This window comes from Pteronotus mesoamericanus, unplaced genomic scaffold (genome assembly GCF_021234165.1).
Source record: "Pteronotus mesoamericanus isolate MK-2021 breed Mesoamerican mustached bat unplaced genomic scaffold, CSHL_Meso_final scaffold_31, whole genome shotgun sequence".
NCBI classification, from domain to species: Eukaryota; Metazoa; Chordata; class Mammalia; order Chiroptera; family Mormoopidae; genus Pteronotus; species Pteronotus mesoamericanus.
In genome coordinates, this window is record NW_026555312.1 from 2,656,407 (window position 1) to 2,677,699 (window position 21,293).

The following is a 21,293-nucleotide window of genomic DNA, read 5'->3' on the forward strand; positions in this document are numbered from 1 at the left end:
AGGAGAGGTAAGACCGCCCATTGTTCACAGAAATGGGTAGATTCAGGTACAAGGAGATACCGAAGTATTGGGCTGGAACCATTTGTCTTGTTAAAAACCAAAAATTCCCAACATCCCTCCTTACTTTATTTCCTGACTCCTGCTCCTCCCCAACCATGAAAAAGACCGCAGATATGCGTACTTTGATCCTACAACAAAAACAAGAGGGAAAAACTATCAGGTTGGAAAACACCTCTTAGCAAAGGCCAGCCTCTTTTCATCCGCCTCCTTCAGACGCAAGGCATTTTTGGCAAAAAAGTAGACTCAGATTACAAGAAGAGCTGACCCTCCAATACGTCTTTAATAGCAGAGACAGAACAATGAGGTTGGGAAGCTATTCCTGTGCCCCAAATCCTAGGTAAGTACTTTTCTCCTTAGTGTTGGAAGCCGCTTACATGACTTTTACGCAAATTTCCCCTATTTCATTCTACTTCTCCCCATGCCTTAATATGAGTTTTAGTAAACAGTCCTACGAAGAGCGAAGGTTCCTGACCTTTTCTCGCTCCCCCTTGACGACAGCGGCTGTCTGGCACTATGTCCTGCCCAGGTGGGAGTTCGACAGCATTTCGGCGACAACGATCAAGGCTGCCTCTCTTCCCCGCCCCCTGCACCTGCTCGGTGTCTGGCAGCCTCTGGTCGCCAGTCGCAGATCCGGGGCACCCTAACTCGACACACACCCAGCCCTGGTCAGCCGGCCCGCTGGGCTGCGGAAGCACCCAGACCCTCCGCAGGCGCGGCGGAGCAACCAGAAGAAAGCGCTCGCAATCACATGGAGGCCCGGGCCCGCCCCATTGGCTGCGGCCGAGCCAGTCGCGGAGCTCGCCGGCCGCGGTTGGTCCCGGAGCAGCAGCGCCTGCACGGACCCGGAGTCCATGTTACGCTTTGTCTAATTCCCCCCGTTACAGAGTCATGTGCTGCTGCTCCGGTCGCCGCCGCTGCCGCCGCCCGTGGTGCCCGGGCTCCTCCGCCGCGCTTCTAAGTGGCCGCCGCGGGCGGGGCCGCGGGAGCAGGGTCCAGGGCGCCGCGCGCCTTCGCCGCCCCGCTGCGTTCGGGTGCAGCCGCCGCCCGCCGCAGGTGATGCCGCCACCTCCCGCCTCAGCATAAGCCGTGGCTCGGCGGCCGAGCTGCCTGGGCTGCCCCCCAAGGTGGGTGCGCACCTCTCCGGGGCAGGGGCCGGCGCTACGCAGGTGGGAGCCGCGCCTGAGTCGGAGCGCGCCGGCGCCACGCAGGCGTCCTACCCTGCGACGCCGGGGCCCGAGCGGAGGCTGTGGCCGCGAACTCGCCGCCAAGGGGCGGAAAGGGGCGTCGCGGATGGTGAGCGGGGCAGTGCATTGCTCCCGCCAATGACCCCTTGGGCCCGGAAGATTCTTCTGCTCTGGGCTATTTGAGTGGAGGGCGCCCCGGGCGCCTGGGCCGCAGGCGGTGGGCCCTGCGGGAGGAGAGGCCGTGCCGATTCCCTCCGGCTCCCCCTCGCGCGCGCGCTCCCTTCCCTCGCCTCCCTCCGCCCAGTCGGAAGGGCGGAGAGACCAGGGTGCGGCTCCTCTGGTTCCTCCCGGAGGTGGGCGTTTGGTGTCTGCCCTTGCTGGCCTGGTGCCCAGAAGGTGAGCCCTTAACTTCTCCAGAAACGCTTCCCCGTGGTCTCCTTCCCGCGCTGGGTGAGCTGAACGTGAAAGCGAGGGCCGCGCCCCGCCCCCAGCGCCGGGAGGAGGGAACTGGGGGCGTGCAGGTGCACCCAACCCGCCGCGGGCCATCTCCGGGTTGGGTACCGGTATAATCCGCTTCTAGCTTGTTTAGAAGCGTGGGCACTTGGGAGCGGGACTTCTGCTCGAATCTTGTCCAGGGGTTTGGAAAGGATAGGACTGGGCAATGGTTGCCCAGCGAACTGTCACCTTCGCTTACTGGAGGGTTGATAGGGGCCTTCCTCTTTTAGGGGTCCTTTATTTGGGGTATCTCTTACGGATGAAGAAATAAGGTTTTGGTTTCTTAAAAAGCCAATCACAGTGAAGAAAAGCTGCTACAGGTCGAGGGGAGGAGAGGTAGGTCCCTGGTGGAGAGGGAATGGGGGGTGTGGGGTCCCATTCGGCACACAGTTGGGGTTTGTGGCCGAAGGAGGGGACGGGGGTGGGGGGGTTTCGGAAAGAGAAAGCACAAAGGTGAGAGAGGGAGATAATCGAGGAGGTAGGCAGAGAGCTGGTGAATAGGTACTGGGGAGCCCTAGCCGGCCGTGCGCTAGCCACTTGCACCACTTGGGTTCATACATGGCTCCTTCAGCTTTGCAGATTTTTCTTCCTTTCCTCCTTGACTTTGAAAACTGTTTTTTTGTTGGGCAAAGAAAGCTATTAGGGCATATTTTGAAAGAGATATAGTAATAAAGAGCTGATCTCTGGAAACTTCCCCTAGTAGCTTTGATAATAAAATACCATTCAGGAAGCATTTACTGACCACCTATTATGTGTTCAGTGCTTGTCGTTGGAAGAGCCTGGGACCAGTTGGGAATTCCTGGTTGCAGTCATGGTGAGCGCTATTTACCTCATAAACAACCAAAGGGCACTTCCAAGTGCCAAGAATGACAGTGATTCAGACCTTCCCCGCCAAAGCTCCTGGGGCCTCTGCTTCTTACAGACCTGTGGGAAGAATTCTGGACCATAACTAGTTAATGAGGTCTTCATAAAGCATTTGTTCATAGTGTATAAATCTTGACTGAACACCTACCCATCAGCTAGGACAGGATTAGAGTTGTTGCCTCTCCTGTTTCCATTAAAAATGCCAGAGCAATATGCGAAAGATTCTGAGATGAAAATTAGGCAGCTAAAATATGAATTTGGCAAAAGTTGATTTGGAGTATTTGGTTTCTCTAGGTTAAATAGGAGCCTCCCATAAAATAATTAGTCCATGAAGCTGGGGAAAAAAAGTCAAAATCTTGAAATGGCATGATTTAGTTCTGTATTTGAACATTTTCTCTTATTTTTGTCTCCTTTGTATTGAAGAGAGAGAGTGTTTGTGTGTGTGTGTGTGTGTGTGTGTGTGTGTGTGTGTGTACACTTTGTCAATTAAAACTTAACACCTTAGGAGGTTGGAGAGGAAACTGTCCTTAGGTGACCCTGTCCCCCAGTGTGTCCTGTTTCAATGTTGAGGAGTGTATGATGAAACATTAAAAATATTGAGCCATATTTGTATCTTTTTCTCCTTGCCAAGGTTTACAGAATTCACACACACCCCCCCCCCCACCCTTGGTCAAAACTTGGCCTTTTTTTCTTAACTTTTATATTGTGCAGAGCTTTTTTATTAATTTTAGAAAATTTTGATGTGTTTGTCATACCTCACTAGGTAACTTGTTTTCATAGCTGTATTTTGGAGATTAGACTTGGTTAAGTCTCAGTACTGTAGGCTATTTGGGACTGGCTATGAAAAAGCAAAGTTTTGTCAAAATTGTGTACTCATGATCACATATGTCCTTAAAATGGTAATTGGTAAGGGATTTCACATATTTTTCATGTATAATTGGAGCTGCTATTTGACATCCTAAGAAATAGCAGTCAGTAGTTATTACCAGCAGTAAGCAGAGAACCAGAATGGGTGCTATGATGCCTTAAAAAGGAAGCGAGGATTCTTGAACTAATAGAGGATAGATAAGACAGGTGCACCAGAAAGGAACAATTGCATTTGTCTAGGAAGTCTAGGAATTCTGAAGTGGAAATGGTGTTTGGAGCCAGATGGAATTGCTGTGCATGTTGGAGAAGCAGGAAGGAACGCACATTGTGGGAAGCTTTGAGGTCTGTCATAGGTCGAAAATAGTAAATAGGTTTGCCTGGCTGGAGCAGAGAACATGACTGATGAAGGAAGGTAGAGAGAATCTGGTTAGTGGAGAACTTGAACCGTAAGACAGTGGTGTTAATCATTTGCCTCAAGAAGAGTGGTTCTCAGCAGGGTGTGGTTTTGTCTCCCAGCAGACATTTGACAATGTCTGGAGACATTTTTGCTTGTCAGAGTTGGGAGGCAGGTGCTACTGACATCTAGTGGGTAGAGGCCAGGAATCCTGCTAAACATCCTGTAATGCCCAGCGTGTTGCCCCCAACAAAGAATTAGGCTGTCTAAAATGCCAGAGTTCCAGGGTTGAGAAACACTGCTCAAGTCAGTGTACATAAAGGTCACTGTGAAGTAAAGTAACATCTCAGAATGGGCCTTGAAGGAAGATGGTTCTTGACATGTGGGGAAACACATTGAGGTTTGGAAGCCAATCTAGGAGACTTGCTGTGCTCAGGCCTGATGTGACTAGGATCTAGGCAAATCCCAACAAGAAAAGAGCATTTTTGAGATCACAGCAGATGAGCTAGCAGGGCAGTATAATATTGGGTAAATGGGGAACTGGAATTTTAGAGAGGTCCTAGTCTAAACTTGAGTACATTGGAACACTTGGCAGGCAGCCTTTGTTTAAACTCCCCAAGGAATAGGGAATTCTGTTAAGTGTCCTCACTTAATATCTTCCATAGGTTCTGCCACTTTAAGTGAAACAGTTGTATAATGAAGGTTGTTTTTTACTGTAGGTTAATTGAAAACATGAGTTTTAAGTTCCTACAGCCCCTCATCAGTGTTACAGTGAAAAAACTTTGAATAAAACGACGTTATTCGAGGACCTGCTCTACTTTGGAAGGCATGCCATTATATCTTTGGACTGTGTGTATGATAACGATTTGAGCTGAAGATTGCCTCCTTGAAAGTTCATTCCACGCCACTGAGTCTGTTCCTCTGGAACTACCCACTTCCACAGGGCAGTCCCGTCAGTGCATAAAAACAGTATGAGGTCTACCCAGTGAACTTTTCTCAGTGCAAAATAGTCCCAATTCTTTTCACAGTCCTGCATGGGACGTGGTTTCTAGGTGTCTTCTCAGTCTTTCAGCATCTCCTGGAGATTAAGGGGTGTCTGGAATTGAGCAGTTGAGATGTCATCTAGTCAGCCAAGAGTACAGTTATATAGCTCTTTCCTGACACCAAAGCATAAGCATCTACTTACTGCAGCTTAAGCTGACAATACTACCCTAAAAAAAATCTTTTTTTAAAAACCCCCAGCAGTGTGTATTACAGACTCATGTATACATTCTGGATACTCAAAACTCCCAGATAATTGTTGAATGAGTTGCTCTATCCTATTCACTGGGCAGATTTTTGTGTGTGAAGTTGAGTGGCAGTCTCTTGGTTGGTTTGTTTTTGTCCCTGTTCAGTGCTATATCCTGTTTATTGTGATTCCGTTTTCAGGCCTTTTGAGATTGTAAGATTTTGATTCTGTCTTCTCATCACGTGAAAAAGGAGTGGAGGATGACTTTGCCCAAAGCTTTATTGTCACTAATATTAATACTCCATTACAATACTACAATTAATATGAAGCCTAGGAGTTTGGCACTGCTGGTGCTATTTGAGAGCTGGAGTGCTGAGTGATAGAAGTGAATTCCAGGGGTTGGGTCGTCCTTAGTTCAGGGGCTTCTGACAAATCTGTGTTCATGGCCAAGCTGCACTGCATTTAGTTCTTGCTAATGTTTGCACCTGAGGTGCCCTTTTGAAATTATTTGAGTCTGTTGCAAGTTTCTAAAATCTGTACTCCATCCTTTGGGGTCTTGTAATTCTCTTAAGACATCTAGCAGAGAATTTTCAATGTTCTGTGCCAGTCTGAAGCGTGTATGATCAGAATTGCTTGAAATTTGTGAAGAGGTAAACAGGATAACTGGTACTGGCAAAAAAACACATAAATTTGGTTCCCACTCAGGCTAAGCTTTTTTTTTCTTTTTCTCCCTTTTTGCTTGTATGCCCCAAATCCTTAATTAGTGACAGCTTTACATTTGAAGGAGGAGAGAGGATAGGGGCTTAGAAACAAGTTATTTTCCCAGAGAAAGGCTTTAGCTTGTCATTGGTGTGATTTCTTACCAGATTTCATTGAGAAGACATTAGGAAATTACCATTCTCAGATGTCTTTTAAAGCAGACAGGACAGACAGGTGACTCGGTGCCAAGTTCTCCAAATGTTCTAGATTTTTCCAACAAACTAAATTTAAATAAACTACTTGCTTCGAGTGGCAACCATCTAACAGTGCTGAGAGTGCTAGAGCAAAATTCCAGATCTCAGAGCCAACATGTACTGCCTGTTTGTTAGGAGTGTTTATTGTGCCCCGATCCCTTGCTGCTGTGTTGTCCGTCCAGATGGTACAGTCGTCCTACTCTCACTTCTGTACCGGTCTACACCTGCAACCTGTCTATATCCTCTGGCAAAGAAGGGTATTACTATGAGAAGAAGGGATGTTTTATGGATATATAAGATTTTTGAGGGAAAAAATATTTGAAAGCCTTTAGCTATTGTTCTTTTATTCTTTCAAAGGTTGTATCAAAGTTGAATTCACCTTTCAATTTAGGGTGCAGTGTGTCGTTTTGAATAGAAAGATAAGAAGTGTGTAGATGGCAGAAATCAACACTTGAATTTTATAGATGAGAAAACCAAGGCACAGGGAGGTGATATGATTGGCTGCAGTTTACACATACAGTGACAGAGCAAGCATTTGACTCCATAGGCCTTAAAGACCACAAATAAAGATTTCTAAGGATAAAGATTTCTGCTTAGAGGTGTGTAAACAGCATGGTCCCTCAGGTCTTATATACATAATTGCTCCAAAAGAAGGAGCCCACAGTGGAATTTCTAGGCGTACAGATGACAGTAAGCTCTTGTGAATTATGAAGTATCTAACCAATGGGGAATGTCTCCAGGGAAACCATCGTAGGGCATGTTAGTTGTCAGAAGATTTGCAGGTGAGTTTCTTTGTGGGCAAACATGAGGTTGGGTATGAAGGGGCAAATTATGGAACTGTCATAAGTTGGTGATTTGGTGGGAGACCCCAGGAAAAGGGTTCAAAAATGCTTTCACAGTGTTGTCCCACTTGCGATTACAAAGGACAGGAAATGCTAAGCTCCATCAAAAAGATTGTGGAAACACAGTCTCAATTGAGTTTTCCACTGTGCTTTGTTCAAAGCATGGGGCCCCTGACTTCAGGAAAGAGCACCAAAGCTGGAATGACCAATGTATAGACATTCCTGCTATAATACAGTGTCTACGATCTAATCTAGGAGGCTCCATGAGAACAAGGCCTTGCCCCTTTGTGTTTCTGATAAAAATATTAGGTTTTCTAGCATCTGAAAAGAAGACAGCTGGGAGGAGATGTTATCGAAGCCCATGAAACCATGAAGGTAGTGGCAGAGGAAATCTGGATTATTGACCTAACCCCAGCCAACTTGAATGTAGTATTTCAGTTGCCTGCTTTCCTATCTTCATTGTTCTCCTGTGATTGATTTCCTTGTGTCCCACATCTGGCTGGTCCTCCATTCATATTTGTCACCTGAAGGAATGAAGAGGTTTACCTTAAAAATTTATTTAAAAGCTGTACCAGTTTTTCTTAACCGTGATTGGCATCATAATCAGTCTGGGGAATACATAATTTCCATCTGAAGTTGGGAATCCTCACGTGTGGAGGGCGAATTTAAGTTATAGGTGGGTTTTTGATTGTAGAGATGGCAGGCACCCCTACCCTCTGCGTTGTTCAAGGGTCAACTGTATTATAAAGTTACATGAGCCCAGCCCATGTCTTTTGAATCAGAGTGCCTGGGAGTGGAGTTTCAGTTTGAGAAGAGCCCTTCCTGCCCCCACGTGATTGTGATGTGCACCCAGAACTGAGAACCACCGTCTTACACGGCTGTATGTAAAGGCTGGGTACTGATTGAAGACACCTTCAGAAAGGTTTGAAACATTTGTGGCTGTCAGACCCACAGTTGGTTATCAAGACAAAGAAGGAGCTTTAAAGATAACGTCTGCATCCTTGGAAGGTAACGGCCAAGATGGAAGATGCTCCTCGGCGTGGCCCTTGGCGCCTCCATGAGACACTGCATCCTGCACTGGATGCCAGGATGAGGCCAAGTCACAGTTCATTCTTGAGCAGTCACTTCCAGAGTGGGCCCATGATGGCAGCTGCACCAGACTCTGCAAAACTAGGAATCAAGACAATACAGCAAGCTTTTCAGGTTTGATTTTAGTGTTAAGTTTACTCAATATAAATAGCCTTAAAAAAAAAAAAAAAAAACAAACAAACCTTGGGTTGTCCTTCTTATTTTGAGGAGTTAATTTTTTTTTTTCCTCTTAAGAAAGGGTCTTGATGTTTTGCTTTTTGGTGTCATTCATTAGTCATCTAAAACCTGACAATTTTATGACAGTCTTCCTTTTGAAGTTTTACTGATCTCTGAAATCAAAAGTCTGGGCACTGCTACTGCTCTGGGGTTTTCAAGATGCCTGTGTCCTCCTCTTCACACCTGCTGCTGGGGAACGCTCACAGAGCCCAATGTTAGATTCCATTATGAACACTTCATTTCTTTAAAATGTTTTTACTTTCCTCCTCTGCTTGCTGGTAATAGTTAGGAACATTGCCAGAGGAAGCTTCAGTTCCCCAGCAACCCATAAATCCCATTGCTAAATCTCAGCGATAGATCACCAACACTGCAATGAATTCTGCAATGCTGGGTGAAGAAGGAAAGTGGATGACAACACTCCCTTCTGAAGGACCACCAGAAAGCTGCTTTTCCAGGTCTCGCACAGGAAAGGCGGGACAGATCCCTGCCCATCACCTTGGGTGTGAAAGCCCTCGGTCAGAATTCTCTCACCCATTGGTCTCATACCAGTTCTAAATTTTCAAATCTTCAAATTCTTTGGAAACCGACCTCTGTGAGGCATTCAGTGGCCCCCAACTGAATAAGCTTTAAAATTAATTTATCATCAGATAGAACTAGTTTTCTTCTAAACTTAACTGGTCAAGAAGTAATTGAACAATTATGGAAACACAAAGTTAATAAACCACTGGGCATTTACTGATTATCTAAAGCTATGCCTTAGACTTTACATACGTTCTCACTAAATACTATCTTGAGTGGAGGGTGGGCTTATTCCCACTTTACAGATGAGGTTACTGAGGCTTGAGAGATGATGTGATTTGAAAAAAAAATCACACAGAAGTGGTGGAGGTAGGATTTGAAACTAGTCTTATTTCAGTCTGTTCTCTTATCTATAATACCTATTAATATTTTAATTGTAAAAAATAAAAAAAGCAAAACGGAGAATCGGAGTTTGAGGTGTACAGGGACCTCTCATCTCGGGTAGTTTGTGCTTCTCATTTAGAGATCAGATCTGAAATAGGAACGCAGCTGGGAAGAGCAGGGCTGGGGCATCACCCGGGTCCGAAAGCTTCCAGGCTTGTGTTTTTTCAGCACACAGTGGTTTTAGAAAATATCAGCCCGTTGGTAAAGCCAGTTGAGTGGAAGTTCACCATAGAATTGAGAGGGTAATTTAAAATCACTTGTCATTGGTGTTTTCTTTAGCCCTGTTATCTTTTATCACCAACTGGTAGTAGAATGCCAGTAGTACACAATAAGTACCCTCCTCCTAATTAGGCCTGACCCTACAATAACTGCTGTCCATAACTATATAAAGATGTAGCTGCTTGTTGTTAGGGGTTATGTCCAAATGCTTACTGAATAAATGCTCTACCAAATATATGGATTCAAAACCAGTCATTCATGTCCTCTAAGTAAAGAATGATGTAATAAATGCCCATCTATCTATATCATATATTTATAGTCTGTTTTATGTATAGGTGTATCATGCTCAACTATAATCATTTCCATGGAGTGAATTCATGTTACAGTTTCTACTACATGGGTTTTATATTGCATATTAACATTTAGCCAATAATAAAGTGCAAATTGGGACGTGGTCTGCAGTGTTACACAGCTTGCACAAACGCATCCCCTTTCTTTACACGCAGGTGGAGAGAGACACTTTTTCCTCTCTTGAACTTAGTATTTTTCAAATATTTTTGTTAATGAAACTTTTTTTTTTTTTTTTTTTTAGCTCTAAGTTGTTTTCCTTATAAGTTATTTGTACCTGGAAAAACCTGACCAAGCAGAAACTTTATAATTACATCTGTAATTTCTGTGCTAACAAGCACCAGAGAAAGTTAGAGTTGGATATTAGCTAATATCCCTCAGGGTCACAGGCAAGTACCAAACAGTGCCTGAAGTGGGCCTCATGTAAGATGATTTATGGCTGCTGGTACTCAGCCTCTGGGTAGAGTAAGGGGGGTGGGGTGTAGACCTGCAATGAACTTGAAAGTGCAGGTCCTGTCAAAAGGGGGGGTCTGTTTAGCAGATCTAGTCAGCAGCCAATTGTTACCATATGGGAATGTGGGCTAGTCTTACCAGATCTTCTGATTTTGTACTGTAAACCAGAAATCTGGATTATAACATAAAAATCTCCTGATTTTAAAAGATTGGCTAACTCAACATTTTAAGTCCTTCCTGCAGACCAAACAAAATAGCTTTGTGGAGTGGATACAGCCTGTGGGCTTTGGCCCTTGGGGTAGGGTAAATAGCCCTTTAGCAGCCAGGTAAAAGGAAACATAGGATTTGAACAAAAAGCATAATACAATTTTGTAAATCAGTTTAAATTGAAACAAGTGAAAACTTGATTTCATTGTTTTGTCGTCGTCCCCCCCCCCCCCCCCCCCGCCCCGCATACCTCACCCAAACTGAAAGCCCCACACTTGTAATGATTTCTGCCCTTTAAATTTGGTATGTTATGTCTGGAGCGGATGCAACTGAACGGGTTGTCCTGCCTGAGGAGTAATAGATTCCAGGAAAAATATGTAGAGTATGGGAACAAACCATCTAGCAGAAAATGATACAAGTGCACGGTGGCAGGTGGGCCCAATGGTGGAGAATGAAGGAAAAGTGCCCCTCAGACATGAAGGAGATCACTTACCCTGGAAGCTAAGGAAGAGGAAGATTTATATCTTAGAGTTGATTTGGGGGTAATGGGGAAGAGAGAGAGAACAAGGAAGAGTTGTTACATAGGGAAAATTGTGGGCCAGTAAATATTTAAAATAGTGCAGAACCTGTGTGGGTGGGCAGAACCCTATTATTTTGCCATTCTTAGTGTGTGCGTGTTAATTCGTGTTGTGGCTTCTGCAGAAGGAGAATTGGAATGCAAAGGAAGGAAAAGCGTTTCTGTCAGAAAGGAAAAGAAGAGGGGACTGCAGAACAGCTGATACCGAAATGATCCAAGGAAGCTGGAAAATGTTAGCAGTGTAGAAAATTGGCCAGCGTTCATTCCCTCCCATTCCCCAACCACCACATTGGGGGCTGCTGTGCATACATTCCCTCCCCCACAAAACCACCACATTGTCTGCACGAGGATGCACAGCAGCCCCCACCTCTCAAGTGGCTTTGCTCAGCAGCTCGTGGAGGCCTGGTATGCTCAGTGCCACTTGAAGCAGCCCCCACCGTCCCTCTGTGTGCCCTTAGTGGCAGCATGTGGCATCTGTCCCGCCAGGCCCCACTGCTTGGGCTGAGTTTTAGCACCTCTCCCTTGCTGGCTGCTCCTGTGCAGGATGCACCCTCAGACCTGCTGTGCGACCCTACTAGTGCCCCTGTCTTCAGTTTTATCTGCTCTCCTGGGGAAAATCCTTCCATCGCTGAAGTATGATTTGTTGTATGCACATGCTCTCTGGAAAAGAGAGGTGATATCTTAGCAGATATTTATTGCTAGTTGAGTCTAGATTCCTAGCCCAAGAGGGGATTTTTAAAAGCATTTTTTCTCTTAATTATCCCAAGTATAGCTCATTGTTCCTGGAATTTCAGCATTTTCTGAGAAAGAAACCTTTTGGTTCGTCAGGTTTTATTCCAGGCCTTAGGACTGTCATGTCTGGGCGATCTGAACCTCGTCTTTCTCAGCTGGTGTAACTTTTTAACACTTTGGTTGCTTTCAGAATAAAAAATGTATTTTAAAAATGTACACCCACCTTAGTTTAATGCAGTAAGGGTCTTTGTTTTTTCTCCTTACGGAAGCTGGTTTGTGGTATTGAGCGAATGGGTACTCATTTGCTTGCAACTGTTGCTGGGAAGAAGGAAAAATTCTTCAAATTCCACTGTTTTTTCTTCTAGGGACTCTAGTCCACAGATGGAAGTCCTGGAAGATCCTATCGGGAAGTGAAACTTGTAAATAATCTTTGTGCTGGTTTGGGGCATTATGGATTAGCAAATATTACAATGTCTTTAACCTTCTTATAAAATACAGTTTAGAAAGAGCTCAGGTACAGACCAATCTATTCTGGAAATGATAATAGGAAACACTTAGGTAGTATTCATGCGTGCCTGGCCCTGTTGGGGGCACTTTATGTGTATTAGCTCATTCACTCCTCACAGCGGCCCATTTCGTAGCAGAGGACACCAAGGCTGAGTTCCCCAGTCAAGCTGCACTCCTTTTCCCTCTCCCTCCCATCAGCATGAGCAGCCAAGGAGCTCAAGGCCACGTAACTAAAAGTGGCAGCGTTGTGATGTGAACCAAAGCAGTCATGGCCTCATGATCTGGGGTTTTTAGGACAGATTTCTTGCCTCTTAAACTCTCACAATAGGTATCACCGTATGCTTTAGAAACTTCTTTTGCTTTCCACAACACCTCAGTTTTAAACTCAGGATGAGGGCTTGCTTATAAAAAAAGAAAATTATACTCCCTTCCCTAATACTTCTTCCCAAACCAAATGAATAAATAAAATTGTCAGGGAAAAAATTCCATCTAGGAACAGAAAGCTAACGCATCTTTCTGGAACACTGAACTAAAACACTGCACTGAAAATTCCGAGGGGTGCAGTTGGGGTCCTGTTGCTTTGGCAACCCTCACTCTTGGCACCAGAATTGTTTTTAAGAGCCCCAAAATTATATTACCTTACCTTTACGGCTAGTGAATTTGCTGAGCTGCTGAGAATGATTTTAAAATTGCTTTCCACAATGAGTATAGGGCCATGGGAGGGACCAAGGATTTGGAGCTTCAGCTCCTGTCCTGGCACTTCTGCTGTGACCTTGTGTTTCTCAAGACTTGGGTTTCATCCCCTGTAACTGGTGGAGGTTATAATCAAGGCAGCGTGAATGGTTTGATGAGGATAAGAAGCTATTCTATATGACTATTGCATTAACTACAGTAGGCAAGTGTGTTAGGCAGTGAGTGGACCAGGAAGTCCTGTGGGAATCTTGGAAGTCATTTTCGGTGGGTGCGTGGTGAGGTGGATGCTTGGGAGGACTTGGGGAAGGTTTGCGTCGATCTGAACTTCTTTCCTTTCCTGTTCTCCCCTTACCTGTATTATAATGTGGACGATAGTGTGGGTGTTGACTCAGTTTCTGGCCCACACTCCTTTTCCTTGGTTTTTTCCCCCCTCCTACTTTGGGCTCGCCTCCAGTTTGCCTACAAAGTGCTGTTTGTTGTAAGGGTGAAGCAGGCAATTCTCTGGGCAGCGACACTGTGGCTGCAGGCAGTTACTGTAGTTCAAAGCAAAAAGCCAAGCTGGAGTAGGAGGGGCACTGACCCAGCCTGTTCCTTAGAATTTTGTGCATTGATTTTTGAAGGAAAGAAAGGGGAGTAAGAGATGACTTTTCAAAAGAAATATTATTAAATGCCCTTCATAACAAAATTGAGTAAAGTGAAAGGGCTTTAACAAGTCACTGCTTATTACCTTGAAAACAAATGCTTCTCTTCTTTTTAATGAAAGCAGATTTTTGAGCAGTTACTATGTCTGCAATGCATTCGAATAGCATAGGAAACAAAAGTTAATAATAGCTACCATTTTGGTGCATGTTAGGGTGGTCTGTATTGGGCCAAACATTTCTTGTGCTGTGTTCTCATATTGGTCATGAAGGTAGGTATCATTTTTTGGTCCCATTTCAAAGATTTAAAAAATTGAGACTCAATATGTTCAAATAACCTTGCAAGGGTTACGGCACTAGTAACTGGGAGAACTTAACCTTGAACCCAGCTTTGCCTCTCATGCACAATGTGAAAGGTAAATAGGATACACCCCTGTTTACAGGAAGAATAGAGTGTCAACAGCTTAGTGTAATTGAGAGCAGTGTTCAGTGTATACTGTAATTCCTGCACGAGCTGAACTTTTTGGACATTCGCCCAAAGGAAGGAAAGATTGATTTTGACTGGAAAGATCAGAGAAGATATGACAAAGAAAAATAACCTTAGCAAGCAAGTCCATGAAGGATGAGAAAGATGGTGGCTAGTAGGGAAAGGTGAGAGAGGTGAGGGAGCATTAGGACAGGAAAGTGTGAAGACGTAAAAGACGTTTGCAATGTGTTTGGGGACAGAGTTGAGGGATGTGGGAGGGAAGAAGGGCAGAAAAGTAGTTTGGGACAGATATTACAGAGGGCCTTGCCTTTGAAGGTTATTCCATTAAAGGTTCTTGTGAAGGGAAATCATTTGCTCTAGTCTCTGACTTGAGTAGTTCTGGTGGTGGTGAAGAAAGGAGTAGAATGTATGTAGTGGAGATTCCTCAGCCAAATTGCACTTTTAGAGTTGTCTGGGGCTTCTTCAATGTGCAGATTCTGGCCCTGGCTGGTGTGGCTCCGTGGACTGAGTGCCGGCTTGCAAACCAAAGGGTTGCCAGTTTGATTCAGGACACATGTGTGGGTTGCAGGCCAGGTCCCCAGTGGGTGGAGCATGACAGACAACCACACATTGATGTTTCTCTCCTTCTCTTTCTCCTTCCATCCCCCTCTGTCTAAAAATAAATAAATAGAATCTTAAAAAAAAAAGTACAGATTCTGGAAACACCTCACTCCAGTGATTTCAATGCTGTAGGTCTGGGGTGGGGCCTGAAAACCTATGTTTAAAAGGTCCTGCAGGTAATTCTGAGACGAGGGCACAAACTTTAGGATCTTGGAGCAAAGGGTCTGGGACTGAGGCTAATTCAGGTTTGTCATTGTGTGGATGATTTTTAAATCACGGGAGGAGGCCAGTAGTCAAACTTTGGGGAAGATGTATTTAGGTTTTATGGTTTGCTTTTTCTCCATAGATATCAATAATAATTTCAGAGCATTGTCATTTTCATGTAAATTTTCCCATTCATTAATCCAGAATGTATTATGGCTCTCATTTTTATGCCTTTGTGCTAAGTTTCATTTTTTGTTTATTTAGGCAGAAATGGAATGTGCAGGATTCCCTTGGTGACTTCACTGACAGCCTCTCTCAGAGCCTGAGCTCTGGAGTCGGCTGCCTGGGGTGCAGCGGCTACAAGGCGGAACAGTTCAGTTCCGCAGTCTCTGAGGAGTTGCATGAAATGATGCGCACTTGTACATTTCCTGGGACCCAGCCTGAGTTTAGCCATTTTTTGTTCTAAATCAACTACTGACATTATAAATATAATATGTTTTTCTGGGAAGGCCAACAGTTCTACCAAGGGAGAAGCGATTTCTCAACATTAAAGAATTTAGAAATTATAATTTATGCTTAAAAAAATAACGTTAGTCCAAGTTTTAGCTCTTCTCTCTTCCTTCTCTGCTGCTCTTTATCTTGCCATGTGTTCCCAAACCATTCTCATGACCTTCTGCCTGTGTGGCATATTTGTAGTAGGGCCAGATTATACACACACCATTGACTTTTTCATCTGACTTCTAAACTCAGCCAGAGCCCCTTCATTTCTTTGAGTTTTGCTAACAAAGTCGTCTTGTTGAAAGAAATATTATTTCCCATGGAACTTTATTGATGGTGTGTGTGCAATAATATAGGATTGTGCTTTTTGAATGTCAGACCTAAGGTCCTAAAATTTTAAACATATCCAATGTGCTGTTGCTTCTTTTACTTGGTTTAGTCTTGGCATTTCAGGTCTAGAAGCAGTTTCTACCCATTGGGCATCTAGTCCCTCCCTGGAAGTTAAAGGGAACACAAAAGTGAAACTGAATTTCTTGTTTTTACTCACCTCTGTTAATTGAGGTAAGTCAGTTGGCTCTCCCTCATTTGCCCTTTTCACACCTCCCAAATTAATGTTTTGTGCAAATTTGATTATAACAGTGTGAATACTTTCTAAGTTACTTTGGAATACAGATTGAATACTGTTCCTTGTGGTTCTTTCGTTCACATACTAGTAGATAAGATCCAGTATTTTTCTTTTGAGCCTGCTAACTCCTGTGTGGTTCTTGTAGCCACGAAAGTTTCAGTTGATTTAACAATCCTGACTTCATGGTAAACTGTATCAAATGCTTCACCAAGGTTGAAGTACATGGGGGTTCATTGCATTCCCTTTCCTTGCTAGTTCAGTTGTGTTGTAACCAGGCAGTCCTGGAGCCTTGCAGTCCAGGATTCTGGCCAAGGTGAGGGAGCATCCCTTTGTCCTGGCTTTTCTAGTTTGCACATATCTTCTCCTTTCTTTTCAGTATTCATGTATCAAGCAACATGTAGCAGGCTCTGCACCTCTGACTCCCTGCAACTAGTAGTTACATTTTTGTTGCAAAAAGAAAAGCCTCTGAGTCACTCTGCTCCTTTTGCCATATCCATGGGCCTGTACCCCAGCAACTTTTATACTGAAGAAAGCAAGCCCAATCCAATTGTGCCATAATGGCAGTAAAATGGGTTGGTTAAAAGTATATTCTGTGGCCAGCCAGGCTGCCCAAATTCAGATATTTTTCTAGCAGTGTTACTTTGGGCAAATGACTTTATATTTCTGTATCTTTTTCCTGATCTGTAATATGGAGGAATTTCTACCTTATGGGGTTGTCATCAGGAATAATTGTGTCAATACATGTAAAGTGGTTGGAATTTGTTTCAACATTTAATTTAAAAATTGATGAATATGATTACTGGAATTAGTGGGGTTAAAAATGTCAAATCACTACATTGTATACTTGAAACTAATATAACTAATATAAGGTTGTCAACTATACTTAAAAAATAAATTTTAAAAATAAAAAATTGCCCTGGCTGGGTAGCTCAGCTGGTTAGAGACACGTCCTAATATGCCAAGGCTACGGGCTTGATCCTCTTCGGTCAGGGCACATAAAAGAATCAGCCAATGAATGCATAAATATGTGGGACAACACATGCTATTTCTCTCTCTTTCTCCCCCTCCCTCCTTTCCTCTTAAATCTATAAATTAAAAAAAATTAATAAATAAAAAAATTGATGAGTAATCTTTCAGAAGTTTATAATAATGTTTCTAAGTTTTCCAGACACTTTGTTTCTCTTTCATGCTATTTACTTTAGCCATCTTACTACAGGCAAATGAAATATCACATTACCCAGTTTTTCATACCTTAAATTATTCATAAGTTGTTTTTTTCATTAATATTCCATTATAACATAATTTAGAAATGATATATTCAATTGACAGTGATGTGTGACTTATTCCACATCAACTCATATTATGCTACCTTCAGATGTATATTGTACAGATGTTTGTATGTTTTTAAATCATTTTTAAGAACACTTTCTCTTTAGTAATGAACATTATATTTATTTGATTTGTTAGGACCGATCCGTATAATTTGTTGGATTTTTAATATATTATTTTTTAAGTGAACGTCTAAAGAGAACTTTAAAATATTTCTTTAATAATGGAGCAGAAATAGCGACTACACAAGATGAACAGACAAAACATGCCTTCCAAAGAAAACTGTGTTATAGGACAGTGTTTAGTCTACACAACACACATCATGATCAACTGCCAGTAAACAGCCCAATGCTGTTCATTGCTAGCAGTCTATGCCAGGAACATTTTGAATACTTTTAACTTGTGCACAGGTATTTGCATTTAGTCAAACTTTCGTGGTTTCTTGCTATTCATATTAATGATCATTAAATCACAGTCCATCAGTCAATATGGCCCACTTTACGTGTATATTTGCATACTAACAACAATGAGAGGGGAAACTTGAAAAACGTCTATTAAGATTTTGTCTTTCACAGCTTGATTGACCAGTGGATCTGTCTTAACCTATTTTCTAAAATAATATTCAGCTGGCAGCCCAAGAGCATATTTAACCTAATTGATATCAACTCATATTGCTAGGGCTTACATTTAATTGTCTTGTTGCAAGATACATGTTTATGGTTCATACTATACAAAAATTTGGCAAGGTGATGAAGTAACATGTAGTTGAAAGAGAGCATTGTAAGTTGTGTTTTAAAAGTGAGATTCTTCTCAGTAGATGTGCAGCACAGCCAAAATGCACCCACTCTTTTCTCTTCAATTAAAAGGAGGAAGAACAGACCCAGGGTGAGTTTTAGCTCTATTACTTACCTACAGCTTTGAAAAAAACGGCAGTGTCTGTGAGCTCTGCCGCTTCTTCCAACACAGGGATAACAGCTACTCCTTGCAAAGGCAGTGCTGAGAATTCAGTGAGGTAGGGCACATAAGGGTGCTGTGTAAATGTTACTGATTCTTTGCAGTGTGGGTGAGTTTGTATGCATGTTTGGAAGTTGAGGAAACTGAGGAACGTGCAGGCTCAGGCCTGGAGCCACTTGGCCCTGCGTTTCTGCCTTGTAGCTGGGTCTTCCAAGTCCTGTTGTGCTCCAAGTAGTGCTTTCCTTCTCAACTTGCTCAAAACCAAGAAACTGTTCCCAGAAGGGAGCTGAAACCATCTTGCAGGCAGCTTTTTGTAAGATGGTTTGCACCCCTTGCTGCATATTTTCCCATGGGAAATGACACTCTGGCTCCGTGAAGATGGCTAATAACCCTCCGGGGGCAAATGCCATTCAGGCCAGCCAGCTGGCTCTGGGGACATCTTTCTTAAAAATCATAGCCCGGGTTTTGCAGAGGCCAGGCGGTGAATGTGAGTGCCAGAGACCTTCCCAGAGAAGCCTGATGCAGGAGCTACCCTGGAAGTGAAGACAGAGACGGCAATACAGATGTGGAACCTGCTAGCACAGAGAGGCAATCTCTTAGGGCTTCAGAGGGCTTGTTGTTTTTCATTTTTGTTTGTAAAATCCAGCTATCATAATGATCAAGAATACTTACACAGAGAAATCTTGTAGCAAACATTTTTAACCACTAAAGGAAGGTCTAAGATGAAGGAAGATAAGCAGCAGCATTTCGGATATGAGTTTAACATCTCTTCCTCCATACCTGTTAGTCCTGAGGAAAGCTATCTCTTGTCACTTAATCTGGAGCCTCTAAAATTGGTTTCACAGTGTTGCTGTCGTCATCCGTGGACTGTGGTGCTTAGAGAATGGACACTGCGAATGAACCTCCAATATTCTTCCACAATCAGTTTTATCCTTTGTGGTATCGTTTGTGCTTACCTGGGAGTATATTTTCTCTTCTTATGAAGCTGTGAGTTTACTGGGTTTTTTTTCTACTCAGTAGTGCTAAGGAAGAAGCACTTTCCCATATACAAAAGAGGCAGGAGAATAGATAAGCCATGGGACGGTACAATGTGATGCTTGGCCTTGTGAGGAAACATGTTAGGATCTGATACAATCTTAGGAGTGATATATTATCCTAACTATGAACTTTGGAATTTACACAGGTTAATTTAAGTATGGTTATGGGGTTTTGGGGTTTTTTTTTTTTTGCTTTTTCTTAAAGAATCTCATTTGTCTTCAGAGGTTTTTCTTTTAAGCTCTTGGAGTTACAATGAGTAACAGAAATAAAGGCATGAATACCAAGTCGCATTTTTTAAATTGACAGCATTTTATTAAATGAGAGAGCAGTGAGAGAAGTGTCACGCTAAATGTCTTCCTTCTTGTGGGAAAGAAATAGCAGTGCTCTGGGAAGAAGCATTAGGTTTTTAAAAAAAGAGATGAAGAGTCGAGAGTTGCAGGGTAAGCAGGGGAGTGTGAGAAGGATAAAGGTGGCAGCAAAGGCAGAGCTGGACCCTGTAAGGGTGCTAAGAACCATTAGTAATTAGTAATAAACCCTCATTAGACGGTGCGCATCTGAAGGATGGCAGTGCCTCTGGGCCAACTCCCAGCCCCTGCCATCATGAGGGCCCAGCCCTCACACAGGAACTGCCCTTGCCTTTCACCTGCATGCCCTGCAGCTCCAGAGCCGGTGCTGTTTAGGGAGGTGATGGGGAAGGGCAAGTGGGGTGCAGTTTATCTGGAGACAAGACAAAAGCACTCACTTTCTCTGCAAGTGCCTCAGGTCTCACCATTGCCAAGATTCTTAATCATCTTTTAATATGTGCTCTGTTTCATGGCTTGTCAGGAGGATAATAGCTGCATGCTACCGACAGGTGAGTGTACACTAAGTGCTAAAGCAGGAGGAAACGGAAACAGAAATCTCAAAGGTTCAGTAAAAGTTGAGGCCATGCATGTCTCCCCGCCCCCTCCCTTTTTTTGCCTTCTTTAAAAGGCCCAGTTAGGGAAAAAGAATTCAAGAAACAAATATTAGTCAGCTGATTAGGTTCTAAATTGGACAGACTTTGTACCTTGGCATATGAGTAGCTATCCTAGAACCTTTTGAACTTTTGCCACAGAGTAATTCTGAAAAGACTGACAGAGCCAGTGAGTAGATAATGAGAAAGAGCACAGTGTCCTCTACTCGAGTAATCAAGCTACACATTGTTCGTTCAGGTGGGTAAGGAAAGCTCCTAGACAACGAGAGCATGTAAATTGTGGGATCATATGAAGATGAAGGAGTAGATCGCAGATGGTCAGGCACTGGGCTTGATTTTTCTCTCCGAATTCACTGTTGTTTTGAGAATTAGCACAGTGTAGAGGAAATGGCCCAGATTTCATACTTAGGAAAGACCTGTTATTCAGCTCTCCATTTGACCACCTTGTAGCTGAGACATTGGGACAGTTACAGAATAGGACTTTTGCAGATCTGTTGGGAAATGTTTAGACTAAGAGGAAATTAAAATGAGATGCCATCCAGCACTGAGTAAGAGCTTTATGTCCATCAGTTTCTTTCTACTTCAGTCACAATTTAGCTTTTTTTATGTAGAATAATCATCCTTTATATTCTGTTTTCCACATTGAGTTTTGAGACATCACTAACTTTTATTTAAGCCATCAGCTTGATAAAAGGAGCTGTTTGTTAAAGACGGCCCTGTAAGTGCCTTGTAACCTGATAGATTTGTGTGCAGGGGCAGGCAGGGTACAGATGAAGCCCTCCACACATGGAAGCCCAGAACCCGGGCACCGAACACATATACAAGCTTGGAGAGCTGGCACACTCTGCATATGGCAGATTCTTAAACCATCTGTTTACTGTTTTTTTTAAACACTACCATGAAGTTCATCTAAGTCAGGGATTGACAAAATGAACAGAAACCCAAAATTTTGGAGCTGCTTGGTGATTCATGCACAGATAAATACTTGTTTTCTGGAAGAATGCACTACACGATTGTCCTGTGTGTGAAGTTGGCATATGTTAGTGTTAGAGGACTGTGAGGTTGAGGATCCCA

General features: G+C 43.4%; 1 protein-coding gene across 2 annotated transcripts in view; it reads left to right on the top strand.

Moving 5' to 3' along the window:
• The first annotated feature begins 291 nt into the window (after window positions 1–291).
• LRRC8D (leucine rich repeat containing 8 VRAC subunit D) overlaps window positions 292–21,293 on the top strand; it is a 109,810-nt gene continuing 88,808 nt past the window's right edge. The window contains exon 1 of one of the 2 annotated variants that reach the window (XM_054592105.1): window positions 292–397. The gene's annotated coding sequence lies outside the window, so the exon portion shown is untranslated. Of the gene's footprint in view, window positions 398–1,067; window positions 1,185–21,293 lie in introns of those variants that run through there. The other variant, XM_054592104.1, reaches the window with a different exon arrangement.